The sequence below is a fragment of the Amborella trichopoda genome, chromosome 7, assembly GCF_054954075.1.
Source record: "Amborella trichopoda isolate Santa Cruz 75 chromosome 7, AtrichopodaSantaCruz75HAP2 v2.0, whole genome shotgun sequence".
In the NCBI taxonomy this organism is placed as follows: domain Eukaryota; kingdom Viridiplantae; phylum Streptophyta; class Magnoliopsida; order Amborellales; family Amborellaceae; genus Amborella; species Amborella trichopoda.
In genome coordinates, this window is record NC_142342.1 from 37,280,085 (window position 1) to 37,293,233 (window position 13,149).

Consider the following 13,149-nt stretch of genomic DNA (forward strand, 5'->3'; position numbering starts at 1 on the left):
GGTCAAGGGACATCTTCTACCCCTTACCAACAAAGTTAGATCCGTCCCACCCCCTCGATGAGCCGACACCATCGAAGTACTTGTTGTGATCCACCTGAGGTCCCAACCCATGGGCATTATCAGGGTCCTCTAGAATCCTGTGGTCAACCGAGTTTAGTTGGTCAGCCTGGAGTTTGCAATCCACAACTCAGTCGACCCTTATCGGCTGGGCATATGCTCAGCTTCAAGCCCAACTGGTCCTAGCTTATTGGCCCATGGCTCCACTAGTCCAGGTCACTCCTCAGCCTACCCGTATGATCCCCTTGCTTAGGCCTCTTAAGTTGCACCACTTTCTAAAGCAGCTCTGACTGCCTTGCAAGCTCACCCTGCTTCTACTCTTGGTCCAGTACAGCCCACACAAGCCGCCTCTCCTGCCCCTCAAACTATGCCATTGATTTTCGGTAACCAGCAACACACTGAGGCTAAGACCCCTGAGTCAGTAGAGCTCACCTTATTGAAAGGCGAATAATCTACCTTCAAAGAAACTTTAACTAAAATCGAAGTTCTTAACATACTCCCACCAAGATCTTATATTAAAGATGTCCTTGGGGATGCCATACCCCTCCCATCTGGTTTTAAATTCTCCTAATTTGAAAACAAGTTTAATGGGAAGGGTGACCTTAAGAATCATATCACAACTTACCTTCTATATGTTCTTGAAAATCTACATCGCCGCATCAAGGAAATGTTCCAATATGGATAATCCTTGGCTTGGTTCCAAGAGGTGGTTATTAGAAATCCTTATCAAACTCCTGATAAATTGTTTTGACATTTTTTCAAGTAATATCATGGGACTAGAGAGAGATCAATGACCCTTGGCGAATTGTTCTCCACCCAACAAAATCCCGACGAGTTATTTATGAACTTCATAAAAAGCAAGGGAAAGGGCTGCCTAATATTGGTCACCAGTCACATTAGGGGAAGAGCCCAATGAAACCATTATGGGGCAAGTGCTAGATGAAATCATGATGGGGCAAGAGCCTGACTATAGTTAAGATTCACCTGAAGGCGACTTTGACGAGGTGACAATTGAAGAATGTGAAATTGACCCTGAGTCAAAGTCTTCATCAGAATCACTTAGGGATATAGATGGAGGTCACTCATGGTAAAGCCAAGAGATATCAGATGATACGGTTGCGTCATGTGAAGATAAAGAAGTCATAATCGATATCACTCTGACAAAGATCGACAAGTCAAGATCTATGCCCAAACTTGAGAATCATCCCATATGGCCTTCGTGTATTGGAATAAGCCGACCAAAAAATGAAGAATGAAATGATAAGATGACCTATGTTGCTAGGGATTTCAAAAACAAAATGATGAGAATTGACTAGCTTTGAGTCTATTCCAAGCCGAGCTCCTATAAAATTAGAAAGATCCAACCCACAAAAGAAGCATACTGCCTCTACAACTAAAACTGGTGTAGAGATCCTCTGGGGATCAAAACCGAATAATATTAGTCACCAAAAGGTGGAAGCAATTCGTCCTATTAGAAATTGAGAACAAGAAGACCCAAAGAGACCAAATTATCTACCCTATAAAAAAAGTACTAGATGAGCATGACCTCACTCAAAACCCTATGGCCTGGGAACCTAAAAAAAAAATATCAAAGATTGCCATAGTCTATGGTCCATGATCTAAGAGAGAATAGAAGGGCAAACTAGCTCACAAGGAGTTTCAATTAAGGTGGAAGGAACTAACTTACAGGGGGCTTAAGACACCCTTGTCCTAGATAGTTGTGCAGAGGCACATAATATAAATCTTGTAGCTAGGGATTCTCGAATTCATAATGATGAAAATAGCCTTAGCCCAAGTTTTAGAACTCAAAAAAGGAGAGTTATTCAAGAAGGATCTTGATTCTTGTTGAAGATTCAAGCTCACAGAAAGTTCAAGACATCTCTGTGATACATATCACCACAAAAGCAAACGACCTAATTAATCCCATCTTTCGAATAAGTGCAGTTGGCGACTCACAGGAGGCTCAATTCATCCATGAGACCAACCAAGATTCCAGGGTTCGGGATTCCCAAGAACGCAGTAAAGGGAAATACCTTAAGACTTGAGACTACATATCAAGAAGAAATTCCAAATTTTGAAGAAGTAAACGAGCTAGTGGTCCCATATGAAGCATATCATAAGACATTGGTAGGAGAAGACCAAGAGGAAGAATATTCAAGTTCAAAAAGAAACTTATCCCCTCAAAGGTTTATGGAAGAATGTGTATCTTTACAAATCCTAAGAGGCCCATCTAGGCCATATTCACCAGATTTTCTCAGTGATCCACCTATTTGGGACGAAGAGCTGAGCCTAGATTTTAATTTCTCTATGAGATTTAGGAGAAATCGAACCCTTGGAAATCTTAAGGGGACCAATTCGGTCACTCTCACAGAATTTCCTGAATAACCTGGCTATTTGGATTAAAGAATCTCAGGGGCAGGGGCATGAATCCACTAATTGGGGAACCAGATTCAAGAGGAAAAAGAAGACCTAGCATGCACAATCACATCTTCCGGCTTGATAGGGATCGTCCCATCTCATGAAAATGCTATAGAAGTCGTTCCATCTGATATAACAATAGGGGCCAACTCAGTCATTAATGAAAGCATAATTAATGCAATCCCATCCACTATACCGATAGGGACAATCTCATATAATGAAGGAAACTCTACAAGGTCAACTCCATTAAACCGATTGATAGGGGCACCTTCATTTGATGATGATAATATAATAGGGGCAGTCGGTGAGGACTACGCTTTATCTGATAATTCCCACCATGCCTCAAGGCCATCAATTCCTCAAGGCCACCATGAAGTTCTGGATGAAAAAGGTCGTCGAAATGGAAAATGGTGATCGCTTGCTCCTCCCCCTTAAACAAGCCAAGTGGGGCACTCCATGCTTTGCTTAGGCATCCTACGCCATAGCGTTAACAACTCAAGGAGTTTGGAAGAAAAAAAGGGAACGGTCATAAATACGCCCGGGGACAAAAAAAAAAAAAAAACAGAAGAGGATTAAATAAAAGGTCGTTGCAAATACACTTACGGATGTAAAAAAAATAAAATAAATAAATAAATAAATAAAGGAAGAAAAATAAATGATGAAATGAGAATGAACTTAGCCAACCTAACAACAGATTGAAGGATTAGGAATTGAGAGTGACTTTGAGTTTGAAGATCAAGATTCGAGTGAAGCAATTCAAAGGAGGAAAGATTCAATAGAATTCAACAACTTCTTTTAGGGAAGTGTTGAATATCAACCAAGGGTAAGGATAATCCAAAGATAATCAAGACTAGAATCTCCTTGTCACTTGGAGAAAGAAAGATGATTGAGTTCTCGTCTTGACAAAGTGCCAAAAAGGAAAAACACCCATGACTCTTCTTCTTCTCATCCTCCTTCTGCATCCTCTTCTTCTTCTCCTCCTCCTTCATAATCTTCTGCAAAAGTAAAGAATAAAAATAAAAAGAAAACAAATTCTGCCGGGCTGATAATACCAAAGGAACCCGGAGCGTTAGAGAAAAAGGCCACCAGGCTAAACACCCGAAAGGAAAACTAAGGGCCTAAAAAAGAAAAAAGAAAAAATAAGAAAAGAAAATAGAAAAAATAAGTTTGCAGGGCTGAAAATAACAAAATGAATCCTAAGCATTGAAAAAAAAGCCACTGAGCCGAATACTTGAAAGAGACCCCGAGGCAATAAAAAATAAGTTCCCTCTCTTCGCCTCTTCTCCAAAAATCTAGAATTTGACCTAAGTCAGAATGGTATTAGAAAGCAATGCAATATGAAGGCATGAGGCGAAATAAACTTTGAAGTCTCGACTGTCTAAACTTCAGAAGGAGTGGTAGTGGATAGATGAAATTGGAAGTCTAAGGAGATTCAGAGCCCTCAGGGGAACTATCCAAACATGAGCATGCTGGAAAAACTTTAAAAAATTCTCCCTTGAGTTGTGACACGAGAAACGATTGGAAGATGGGGAGCACTCGATGATCCCTCGTCTTGAAGGTTCCATGGAGAGGGTTGGCAAGCTCATGTTGAAAAAAATAAAAAGCCCCATGGTAGCATGAGCCTAAACCACTTACCAAACTTGTTTTTCAAAATTCTTCTTCTTTCTAAAATATTTCCCCCATGTGTTTGCCTGATTTAAAAAAGCCTTAGTTTCTTTGTTAAAATTGTATAACCAAACACCTGAACTATCTCTAAAACATTCTTACTAAAAATGTTTTCTAAAATGAAGGAGTTGGACAATCCTTACATGCTGCTACAGCCAAATCAACTAGTAGAAATTCATCACTATCATTTCCTCTCAATTCAAATCCCATTTAATTGAAAACTAGGCCCCACAAAAATGACCTATGACCGAAGATGACTACATTGACACCCCATGTAGCATTGGGTGAATCAGTAAGCCAAAGTCACTGGGTCAAAGATAATATGGTTAATACTGATTGTCACTTCAGATCTCGATTTTCAGAGACCTCTTAATGCCCGCTTGAACGATAATGTAGTTTACGTTTGATATCTTACAAATCAAAATATGTATGGGCGAACCACCTCTTTAAAGGGTAATGGTCATTAAAAAAGATGACCACTCCAATTTTTGTTTCCATCATGTGTCGGATGTCTACTCCTTTGCCATTCACCTGGTGTAGGTCAATGCTAAAGAGGGACAATTGTAGATATCCGCCCCTCGAAATTTTGGCTAAGACGATTTCCAAAAGTGTTGGTTCTAAGACTTAAGGACCACAGTATGCCTAGAGAGCCGTAGTGACCCTAAACCCTTAGAATTATCCCAAAGTCACCTGAAAACCTATCCTAATATCCTCACATAATCACCTTAGACACCCATGAGCCTTGTGAACCCATAAAACTAACCCGAACACTAATTAGGCACCCAAAAACCTGAAACTAATACCTTAAATTCCTTAGCCTTGTAGACACTTAAAGAAGTATCTCAAAGTTGATCACATTGGTTCCAAATAGAGGAGGTTGCAAGCTTTGCAACAGTTCATGAGTCGCCTGAATCTGACATACAGTTAGATGGTTATGGGTCAAGGAAAAGTGTTCAAATAAATGATAATTTAGTCTGTGCGCTACATAAAAAGTGCTGCTCTCTTGGTGCATGATAGACCACGCCTAATGGGCCCAGATGCGACCCGGTTCCTTCCATAAATATGTTTTGAGCTTCAAAAATATCTAGAAAAATAAAACAAAAGCCCTAAATGTAATCCTAATAGCACTAGGAGATTAAATCCATTAATTTCAACCCGAACCCTAGTTCAAACCTATAAATACCCCCTCAAAAATCTTGGAACATACATATGGAAATCATGGAAAATAGGTCAAATTCTCCAGAAAATTAGATAATAGGAAAAAGGGTGCAGTTAGAATACATATGCATCTGCAGCTGTAGATGGAAGCTGCATCTTCAAATTTTATCACGGTATATAATTTTGATGTAAAATGTTCTTAGGACTTTCTCAAAATCTATTTTTATATCTAATTATAAAATTTAAAATTTCAAAAATGGTTAAAATCAAGTGCATCCATAAACATATGAAAATCTTGAAAATGGACGGTGTAGATAATAAGTTGTAAAATACATTATTTTTTAGATTTAAAATCTTTTTATTTTTCATGCTCACACATCTCGATGACGAGATGATCAATGAAAGGGTTTCTCAACATAAAAACTACTTTTTCTGATGGATTTTAAAGGTGCATCCGTAGTTCTACATTTAAGGTTGCAACCTTATATCAACTTTTTCCTAGGAAAAATTCCTAGATAAGTAAGAAAATCCCAATAAAATCTAGATAAATAGGAAACCTCCTCTAGAAAATTAAAAAAAATCCTAAATAACTAGGATAAGTCTTAGAAGGCCTAGAAAATTAGGATAGTCATTAAAAAATCCAAAGAAAATAGAAAAAATCTCCAAATCCTTAGAAAAATAAAGAAAAAACTCTAGAAAGCCTTAGAAAAAAACCCCAAAGTCCAAATCCTCCCAAAATCTCTCTAAATTTAAGATCCAATCCAAGTAACAAGTCATTCTAGATGAAAATCCTTGGATCAAAATACGGGCCCCACCTTTAGGTTTCTGAATTATGTGCTATCTCTCTCTCTCTCTCTCTCTTTTATTCTTATTCATTTATTTCTCCCTTTAATTATATATATATATATATATATATATATATATATATATATATATATATATATATATATATATATATATATATATATATCTCTCTCTCTCTCTCTCTCTCTCTCTCTTTTATTCTTATTCATTTATTTCTCCCTTTAATTATATATATATATATATATATATATATATATATATATATATATATATATATATATATACACACATTTGTTATTAGATTTAGTTAAACTTTAAGAAATTTTTAAGGTTAAAATACATATTTGGAGCTGACGGTATTAGTTGACTCAGAAAAGGACCGAATCTACACGAACACCTCCGCTAAAAAATTAGGAAAAATCCTAGACAACTAGGGTAAGTCTTAGAAAGCCTAGAAAATTAGGAAAGTCATGAAAAAATTCTAGGAAGATGGAAAAAAATCTCGAAATCCTTAGAAAAATAAAGAAAAAAACCTTAGAAAGCCGTAGAAAAGAACCCCTAATCCCAAATTCTTCCAAAATCTCTAAAAATTTACGATCCAATCCTAGTAACAAGTTATCCTAGATCAAAATCCTGAGATCAAAATATGGGCCGAAACTTCAGGTTTCTCAATTATGTGCTCTCTCTCTCTCTCTCTCTCTCTCTCTCTCTTTTATTCTTGTTTATTTATTTTTCCCTTTAATTTTCTGTATTTTTCTTTTCTAGAAATGAATTTATGATTAGTTTTAGTTATACTTTAAGAAGTTTTTAATATCAAAATACAGATTTGGAGCTAGCTATTAGTTGACTCAGAAACGGACCGAACCTGTGTAGATTTATAACGTTTTTTAGCCCATAAGTTGAGCGACCCTACTCTCTCTACTATTTCATAAAATTAACTCATTCTGCATGGTATTTGAGATGATTTCACTCTGAGATCGGCACAAATTCGAGCACAAACACATTTTTTTGGGTTGCCTTGTTATACAACCCTTGGAATTAACACTTTATTAGGACCTTACCAAGCCATGTACTTGAGCAAAATCTTGTTTTGTTACTCTCTCGAGCCACCATTCTACTAAAAAAGAGGAACAACCTTCTCTCTGATTCAACGCCTTTTTATACCACAGAGACTGAGTTACCATTTGGAATCTTTTCTGTGAGGAAGCCGTTTTCTTTTCCTCGACAATTATTAAATAACACCATTTTCCACAATTGATTTGGTCCTTGCCGCAACCTCCATCATTTAGTTAATAGGGCCTAGTAAGTGATCTAAGTTCCTTGGTTCCCAACCCTCCTTTTATAGGTAATACATCTTCGTTATATATCTTCTCATATGTACTAGGATACGAGATTCAAATTTGCATAACTAATTTATCAGAGCAACTACAAGAGTTGTAACTGACATAAAATGTGATTTGTACTCGCAAAACTGAATAATTGATGGGTGACACTCCAACACTCCATCAGACATCGCCTCACACCCAATATATTCAATATATTATAGTGACACAATTTTCTCACAATTCAATTGCATGATTCCCACCCATTAGACAATGAACCCCACATTCTTAAAAGTTGTGGATGTACTGGGTTGAGACACTATAATTGATCACGACCATTAATTGAAAATACCATTTCAAGTAATACCCCTTACCATTGGTCTCCTCAATGCACCAACAATATTTTGTAGCTATATACACTTTTCATAACTTGATGACCTTCTCTTTGTTTTGTTCTTTAACGTAAAGTAATTTTCATTGAGATAATGAAGAAGTATAATATCAACATAAAAGAAAAGAAAGAAAATGAAAGGGATAAAAAGAAGTGATAAGAAATAAAATGAAGTCAAAAGAAAGGAAAGAAGGACGAGGAGAGGATTAGAAAGGAGGAGAGTGAAGGAGGGGCTACAAGACAGCGCAAAGAGGGGCTGATAAAGCTAAAGCATAGTAACCTCTTTGGATAGTCATTCGGCCTCTCCATTGGGCTCCCTGTAGGCATGATTGAAAATCACCTCTCTCCCATGAAGATAAATTAGAATTTTCTCCATAAATGTGCTACAAAACTACGGGGTACTGTCTTGCATTTTGCACCATGAAATTGCATTAGCTGAATCCGGTTCAATAATCCGGCGCATATGGCTAGGGTCTAGTTTGGATACACTTATCATCAAAGCCCATGACTCTGCTTCATTAATCCCGACCTTGATATGACCATTGGGTGATTCCATTTGAGTCCCGCAACAGCCCCCCATACCTCAAACTTTGATTCTCTCCTCAAACGCTTCCATGAAAATTTAGCTTAACGCATCCTTCAAGAGGTAGTAGCTAGGTTGTTGATCGTTTGGGCCTTCTCTCCTATAAGTATAAGATCTCCTTAAAATAGGCGAAGATGGTTTCTTTCGAGATAGCCCTAAAAATTGGAAGCATCTGTACTCAAGATGCGGTTGAATGCTATAGACTGGCATATTTGAGCAACACCTCTCTTTCTTCCCTCAAAAGTTATGTAATTCCACTCCTAAACATTCCATAGCATAGCTAGCTACCAACAAATAAGGTTAATCCATGGGCCATAACATTAGTAGACCGACCCTGCTCTAACATCTGGGCAATGCGTTTCGACTGGACTCGGTTCCAATGGGATAGACTACGTACCCTAGCCCATAACTCACTAACAAATGGGCAATGAATGAAGATGTGATCATTTGTTTCCTCCCCATTCTTGCAAAGTAGGCAAACACTGGTGATGATCATACACCTCTTGCGCAACTGTCAATAGTTAGGGTCCTTTTATGACCCAATAACCACAAGAAGGCTGTCACTCTATTTGGTATCTTACACTTCCAAAACTTGTTTACAGTTTTATTGTACTCTATCTAATGGTCCCTATATATGTGTCCATATAGTGATTTGACCATGAAGGTACAACTGGGTTCTGAACTCCAAATCAATCTATCTTCTTTCCTAGGGTGTTAGCAGAAGGCATAGAGTGAGGTGATGAAGGATACATACTGCTGCTCTAACCGGTTAGTGACCCTTCTGATGTCCAGTCTGACATCTCATATTATTCCTTCCATGCCCCTATGTAAAAAATTAGCAACCATCTCTTTCTTTTGTTTGGATCTCTTGTACAATTTTGGATACTTGATTTTGAGGGAATATTCTCTCATCCACTTGTGCTAATATCTTGTCTTTCTCCCATCCCCTACTAGTATTCTACTATAAACCATGAAAAGTGATCTTATTGATAATATCCCTTTCCATTCCATGGAGATGGAAGGACTCTTAGGGCTTTGTTTAATTCACAAAGTTGTCCATTCTGCCTTAATTGTCTTCATGCCCACTTAGTCAAGAGGGCTTCATTTACAATCTTTAGCTTTCGAATAGTTAAGCCACCTTCTTTATTCGGCAAACAAATTGAACTCCTATTTACAATGCAAAATCAGAGAGATCTTCAGAGGAAGATCCCTCAGATCTGAACACCACAAACCGATTTTAAAAGACGATGATAGAGAATATAGGGAAAATCGAATTCTGATCTGAGGCTAGATCCGCTCTGAAAAGAGCGGATCTGTTCTCAAATCAGTGGCAGCCCCAGCACTGATCCGAATATTAAACACGAAATAAAAAGCAATAAAAACTAATCTAACCTAATTAAATGAAATAAAAGAAAATAATAAATAACAAAAGAGTAAAAAATGATACCAAACCGGACTAGATGGCCTGGGACTCCAGAGCCTTTGAGAGCTCACTCGTATCAGAACCGGTGTCCTCTTTGTCTCTCTTTCTCCAAGTGTTGACCAGGCCTTACCCTGGTTGAATGATTCTTTTTATTTAAAGACAACTTAAAACTAGGGTTTTTTATGTTAGGTTTTTCTTTCTCTGAGCTCTCTTTGTCTAACTTATAGCCTCCCACGTCCCATCTCTCCTCTTTTTAACCTACACATTTCACCTTTTTAAGAGGTGTCCTTAGTCTCCCATGTGCCACCTCCTTCCAAAAAACAAGCGATGTCAATTTTATTTTTCTTAGAGACCTAATAGGGATGTAGAATAGATAACTACTAAAACATGGGGACTTGATATGTGTGGAATGGATAACTACTACAAGCTAGGGATTTGCTAGGTGTAGAATAAATAACTACTAAAAGCTAGAGATTTGCTAGGTGTGGATCATAGGATGGGACCATGGATTGTGGTGGTCTATGGTTTAGGGGTCTACTGAAATAGTGTAGTCCTATGGGTTCAAGAAATCCATGGAGTTTTCTAATTTTAAAATGAGATTTCTACAGTTGCCCCTCTTTAGTACTCCCTATCCTTCGAGGGACAGGTGAGTGGCAAAGAGGTAGATACTCTTTTGCGCTCCCTGTTCTTCAAGGGGAAGGTGAGTGACAAATATAATGTAGACATTTTAACTTTCATCTTGATATTTCGTGGTCAGATACATCAACTAATCCCTCCAAGTTTTTACGCTTTTGAGCTCACCCACCTAGGGCATTTTCATCTTAAGGTTTTCGGCATAAGATGTCGGCTAGTTGTACAAGCTTGAAATTCGAGTTGGATTTTCTAGCCATGCCACTTAACTTCAGGGGTTTTCACAATTTCAAATTCTTAAACCTGGCATTTTCTTTGATTTCCTTAAGGTTTCCTAAGGCTTTCTATACGTTTTTTTTATTTAGGAAAAGGCTTGTCTGGGAAAAAGGCTTGTCTGGCCAATTCTGAAGAGAGAGAGATGAAGAGATCAAGTGACAATGCAATAAATCATCATTTACGGGTGTCCAAGCTCATTCGTTTTAGAAGATTTTTTAGAGATTTTGAAAAAAAATGAGAGATTCAAAATAGAACCCAGAGCAAGGACATGTTACGATTTTAACAAAGAAACAAAAGTTTATGCAAACACAAGACATATAATGAAAATTTTGAAAAGAGAAAGATATTTTGAAAGGAAAATTTTGGTTAGCAGTTTTAACTCTTGCAACCATACAGCCCTCTAAATAGTTTAACGTCATGCAGTGATGAACGATGTAGTCGGATATACTCATATGATCGTGGAGTTTTTTTTATTTTTCATTATTATTACTATTATTTTTTGCTGCCCCTATAGAGCATATCGGGCCCTTTCTTGAATCTTCGGGATGAAGAATCATCAAGTATTTATTTAACTTCCAACCTCAGCTCTTGTGTTGCAATTCAAGGAGAGTTCTCTGGAGTTTCGAGCGAAACAGAGTCTTGAAAATACAGGATACCGCGCCTGAGTGATCAAAATCTCTTTGGATTTTCGATTACGTTCCTCCACCACTCACCTTTTGAAGTTGCAAATGATCTAGGTCCTTAACAATGTTCCGTCAGGCTAATGCTTATTGATTTTCTTTTAACACCACTTTGACTCAGCGTGAGGAAGAGAAGATGTTTAGAGAGAAAAAACTTTGGAGAGTAGAAGCAAGGAGAAAAATTCTTTTTTTTCATTGCCTCGGGTCCCTTTCCAGTGTTCAGCTCGGTAGTTTTTTTTGCAATACTTGGGGTTCCTTTCGGATTTTTAGCCCAGTGGATTTTTTTTTTTTATTGCTCCGAGGTCCCTTTCGGGTGTTCAGCCCGGTAGCCTTGTTTCCAATGCTTGAGGTTCCTTTCGGATTTTCATCCCAACGGATTATTTATTTATTTTTATTTTGAAGAAGAAAACAATGACAAAGGAAGAGGGGGAGGAGGAAGAAGATTCAAAGGTTCGTTCTTTTCTTTTTTAGCAATTCGCCTTAAGATCATGTAAGAACTCGATCATCTTTCCCTCCTCCAAGTGGCAGGGAGGTTCTAATAACGATTTTCCTCGAATTTTCCTTGACCCAGGTTGTTATCCAAAATCTCTTTGACAATGGTTGTTGAATCTGTGTTGAACTTTTCCTTTAAACTGCTCCACTTGAACCTTGATTTTGGGACTAAGAATCACTCTCAGTTTTTTAATCCCTCAGTCTTCTGTATGGACAGATAGGCTCATTAGGGTTTTCCCCCTAATGGAGTAATTAAAGTGTGAGGCATGAATGTCTCATTTGGTTATTTACAGGGGGTGAGTGATCACCCAACTCCTTTTCGGTTATCTTTTTTATTGCAAATTTCGAATTGCTTTTTGGAGGTTAACTCTGTGGTAGGTTCCTTCTCAGTTCTCGAGCTTTGGTGAGATTCTCATACAACAGGAGTGGTTGAGTTGGTATTAGATGGCCTTACGGCATATTGGGAGTCAATGAATAACGGTTCAATCTCATTAGTTGCCCCTGTTATATTAAATGGCCTTATGACGTGTTGACAATCAACAAACAAGGGTTCAATCTCATTAGTTTCCCCTATTGTATCCTCTTCATGAGAGGAGTTTTCCCCTATTGAATATTGTGATGGGGTTTCCCCTCCAAGGCTTCCTATTCTATGGGGAACTCGTTCTTCACATGATGAATTCTCTTGATATGGTGGTGCTTTAGTTATCATAGTTGTGCTCATGTCGTTGATGAATTTTAGAGAGCCTGCCTCTTGAGGAGGTAACATGGTTGGATTTTCAATATCCAATTCTTGATCTCAGATTGGTGGATCATTCAAAAAATCTTGTGAAGGTGGCCTAGATGGCCCCCTTACAATTTCCAAAGGTTCGAGCTCTATCAACTCTAGTGAAGATGCCAAATCTTTGGGAGTAGTCAAATTTGGGCTCTTTGCTTCTCCATCATTTATAAATGGTTCACCTCGAGAGGTGACTCGGTTAAATCTTTTAAGCTTAGCTCCTCATCCCATATAGGTGGGTTGTGGAAGAAGTCTGGTGAAGGTGGCTTAGGTGGACCCCTTAGAATTTTCAAAGGTTCGACTTCTTTTGATATTTGAGGTGTTGGCTCCTTGTTTGGAAGCGTAATGAGAGACTTTGGGGTGTTGACCCCTTGTTTGGAAGATGATCCCTTCTCGTTGATCTGGATCACATAAATTTTTAATACGTCGCCCTCATCATATTGATCCCACTTAGGTGGGTCGTCAATGTTTTGAG